General features: G+C 42.6%; 1 long non-coding RNA gene across 1 annotated transcript; it reads right to left on the reverse strand.

The window, feature by feature from the left end:
* Window positions 1-2,526: 2,526 nt before the first annotated feature.
* Window positions 2,527-4,069, reverse strand: LOC115679849 (uncharacterized). The gene is made up of 2 exons (XR_008818484.1): window positions 3,775-4,069; window positions 2,527-3,512 (listed from the first exon to the last, which is right to left on the reverse strand). It is a non-coding gene; the product is annotated as an uncharacterized LOC115679849 (long non-coding RNA).
* Window positions 4,070-4,560: the final 491 nt, after the last annotated feature.

Below are 4,560 nucleotides of genomic sequence, written 5' to 3' on the forward strand. Positions count from 1 at the left end.
CGAGACAGATTGGATTGACCTAATTCCAAAGCCAAAAGAACGAAGACTCCTGGATCTACAACTTTTATGTTTTGAGTTTTCTCAGAAAATCACTGTAGAATACATCAAGGTTAAAGGAAGTCGACGGTCGTGACTTCATCTTGTCGAGGACTTTGACATCTTGTCGATGACTTCGACGAAATTGCAGTTCTGCGCTAGTTCGGGAAAATAGTCATAACTTCTTCGAGACAGATCGGATTGACCTGATTCCAAAGCCAAAAGAACGAAGACTCATGGATCTACAACTTTTATGTTTTGAGTTTTCTCAGCAAATCACTGTAGAAGCCATCGAGGTTAAAGGAATTCGACGGTTGTGACTGGTTGGAGATGCAGAAAGAAGAAGTAACCGTCAACATAGTGGAGTCAAAGCAACCGCCAACGTAGTGGAGTAAAAAGAAAACCGTCAAGATAATGGATTCAACGTAACTGTTGGAAACCACTAAGGAGCATACATGCGTATTTTGAGAGAACAGTTATTTGGAACCATGATTATGAGGAAGTTATCACTTGTGGACAAGATCGTGAGACAGTTATCTTGAAAGCAGAATCATGGCATCACATGGACATGAAGACAAGATTTTCGGAATGGATGAACATGGGCACAACTGTTGAAAACTGCTAAGGAGCAGTTATCACACGACCATTATAAATATCACCGACCATCTACCGGAGAGAGGACACCCCGATAAAATCAAACAACATGTCATCTTTCAATTATCTTTACTTTCATGTACCGCACTTTATCTTTCCTTAGCTGTAGCTTTCCGATTCGCGTCGTCGATTAAATTCCGGAATGTATCTTTATCCCGAGTGTTGCGTCGTCGATTAAATTCCGGCGTTACATCTTTGTGTACGTGTGCGGCTGTATTTTCAAGCTTTGTCGTCGATTAAATTCCGGCACGATTTGTACATATAGTCCGGTTCGAAGTTCGGAGTAAAAGTTCGCCGTTTTTCCTTATCTCCCTGGATATTTCCTGTCCGGAGTCGCCACGGAATCCGGTCTCCTCACATTAAGAATTGAAGAACGACTTTCGGTGAATTATATTTCGTCGTGAGGACATTTCCGACGAAACAATATGAAAAATAAACACATAGTAAATTTAGAATTTCGAATTTCACACCAAGAAATTAAAGATCATTCATGCATCAATTCAAAGTTAAGGATTGGCTTCACCGACAATATTAGAATTCAATCTCTTGTTTTTTTTTTCTTTTTCATTCTTCTCTTTTTGGACAAGCTTCTTTTTTCAATATAATTTTATCTTTTCTATAGAGATATCTAAAATCCACTTCCGGCATGTAATTTTCTTTTCTTTTGTTGCTATTTTTTTTAAAGTGTATATTTGATGAAATCAAATAATTTCTACCAGGCATTTACGCTTGGTTGTTGCACATTTTTATTCGCATAATAGTTTGCAAAACCTTAGAAACGGAAGTGTTTTCATACTGTGAAGAAATCTATTCACTACATCGACGAGCATGGTGAGGAAATTCAGGGTGACCTTTGGAATTTTTAATGCATTTAAAAGAGTAAAATAAAAAGCAAAACCTTCCACACGCAGCCAAAAAAGATAAAATAAAGAAAAAAGAAACAAAAAAAATCACTTACCAAATCATGCAAAAAAAATCTCAAAAATAAGAAGTAATAAGGATTAAGTAAAGACAGAATGATAACAAGATTCGGATATGAAACTCACTGAAGTTGTGGCCAGATTTCTCGACAAAGCGTCCTTAACAAGTTGTTCATTCGTCCACTTCTCTTTGTGATGCTCAGAGACTTCATCGTAATCCATCCAGGGAGAGCTCAAAACGTGGAAAGTGTTAGAGGTTGTCTTGTGCTTGTGCGTTGTTGATACAGAACAGCCTGATTCTGCCATCGGATTGTGGTGGCGCACCGGAGGTTGATCGCATGGAGACGTTGGTATAGAGTAGCTATGATCCCTCCATTCTTGAGTGGGACTAGATCAGAGGCGGAGCATCGGACACCGGAAGAAGAGAATGGGAGCTTCATCGCATGGAGAGCGGCGAATGAGGAGAGGAGAAGGAAGTCTGCTCGGCGACGGCAACAAGAGTGCATTTATTTAATGATTATCTTGGATATAAATCTTAATAAACTAGTTACCAACATCTGGATTTAATCACGAAATTCGGTTACTTAAACCTTCTGCCTTGTACAAAAATCAATCTTTTTCCATTTCAAACTCGAAGTGAACTGAGCTTGATTCAGACAAATAAAAAAATGATAATACACAACTCTACTTTTCATGAAATCAAGTAATATCCATCTATTCAAGTGCACCATGTGTTGAGAGAAGGCAACAAGCCCGCAGATTGGTTCGCCAATTTTGGTTGTTAGAATGGGCTCAGAATAAAGATTTCTCTCTAATTTTGTTGGAGATATGATATTATTGAAGATATGATTGAAGATTATGATCGTGGACATCGGTATTGATTTAGTCAATCCATGATTAGTTTAGGAAATTAAAAATCTCTTGTATATTATTTCCTATTCTTTTCTCTTTTCGTACATTATAAATAGATGGATGTACATGTTTACAATTAACATAATACAATACAAAAATTCCCCCAATTCTCTTTAGTTTCTGTCATGGTATCAGAGCCTTCAATCCTGGCCTAGCTTCCGCATCTTTTAGAATTGCCTCCGTTTTCTTGTTTTCTGGTTTGTTGTTGCAATTCATATCCTGCAAAACAAATCGGAAATACCGGAAGGAATTCGATTTCTTGATACCATGACAAACGACAAAAACACCAACACCGGTGATATCAACACTGGTGAAATCCACGAACCTTCAATGGAGGAATCCTCGAATCAAATTAATTTGACTGAAGAAGAACGTGCTTCTGAGCGACGTTCTGATGGATCTCCCACTAATCCGGTCCAAGTTCCTGGCTCGATCCAATGGCCAGCAATCCAATGGATTCCGATTCAAAGCCAGTGGCCAACTGGATCAAGTCAAACATGGACCCAATATGTGCCACCCGGAGAGGATAAAACTTCAGGACTCGGAACACAGCCGAATGCAAGTGGGCCAGTTCCTCCCACTCCCGGAGCAAACCAAAACAGTGGATCGGGTTGGATGGGTCACGGTCACAGACCTGAATCCACCTATCCGAGTCTAGGGGCGAATCCCTACCCGGTTTTCCAACCCGAATTCTTCCTGTACGCGATTCCAGCAAACGGCGGCCGCCCAGAACCCGGCGACCCTCTGTACACTTCGCCGGCGGACGGACCAGAACTCCGACTCATAAGCTTGCAGCTTGCTGGACCGGACAACTACACCGCCTGGGCCCGAGACCTTCTGCGAGCCCTGGTCACAAAAGATAAAGACGGGTTCCTCGACGGAACCGTCCCCTTTCCGACTGATGAGCGACTACAACGGCACCGGCGACGGTGCAACCAACTGGTTCGCACTTGGATCGGAAATTGCCTAGCACCCGATGTCGCGGCCGGACTGCCACCAACAGAAGATTCAAAAACAATATGGGAAAGCATATGGGAGATGTATAGAAAATTAGATCGAGTAAAGATATTCACTCTCACGTAAGCCCTATCCGAATTGAAACAGGGTAACCGATCGGTTACTACGTGCTTCAATCAGTTATCGGCTCTCTGGAACGAGCTCGAGGCAGCCGAGGAGCGGCTCGAGGGACCCGAGACCACGCTCCGACAGTACAAGGAAATAAAGGAACGGGAGAAGGCTACGAGATTCTTACTCATACTCAACGAATCATATTCATCCTTCCGGTCGCAAATATTTGCAATGGAACCCGCGCCGCCACTCGGCCGGATCTATCAATTAGCCGTCCAGGAGGAGAGCCAACGACTGGCCGTGTCTGAGAATGCAAGGATGGGTGAAAGCGCCACTCTCGCCGCTTTCCCGTCTGGCGCTGTTACGGCGGGATCGACGAACGGAAGTGAAGAGGCTCTCGGGAACGTCGGGCTTCGAAGAGCAGCAGCGACGGAATCATTGACCGGAGAACAGGGAGCTCTTGGGAGCATCACGGGACGAAGAATTACTGCAACATCCAAAGAAAACGATGTATACCCTAGGTCTTCACGGATCAACGGCTGGGATCAGCGCAAGAGATCAGACGGCCCATATTCGCTCATCAGCCCAGCCGAATCTGATGGCTCTAATCAAGCCACGTCGGCACAAACTTATAAGGGATCCTACGGCTCACGAATTGCCATGTCATCAGGAAAGGTTAGTGGGCAAAATTCTAAATTCAAAAATAAATATTGTGAATATTGCAAGCGCCCACACCATACTCTTGATACCTGCTGGAAATTACATGGGAAACCAAGTGATAAAAATAGAAAGGAGAAGGAATTTTCTACTTATCAGGTCTCTGCACAAAGAATTGATGGAGCACATGAAACGATTACTCGAGAGCAGTATCAGAATATTATGAAGGCTCTAAGTCAATTGAAAACCAGCGACAAAAATGCAAGTTTCTCAGGTACTTTTCTTTACAAGAGGAATTCAATTTCAGTTGATA

The sequence above is a fragment of the Syzygium oleosum genome, unplaced genomic scaffold (genome assembly GCF_021117445.2).
Source record: "Syzygium oleosum isolate NSW1041296 unplaced genomic scaffold, Sole_v2.1 Sole_v2.01, whole genome shotgun sequence".
NCBI classification, from domain to species: domain Eukaryota; kingdom Viridiplantae; phylum Streptophyta; class Magnoliopsida; order Myrtales; family Myrtaceae; genus Syzygium; species Syzygium oleosum.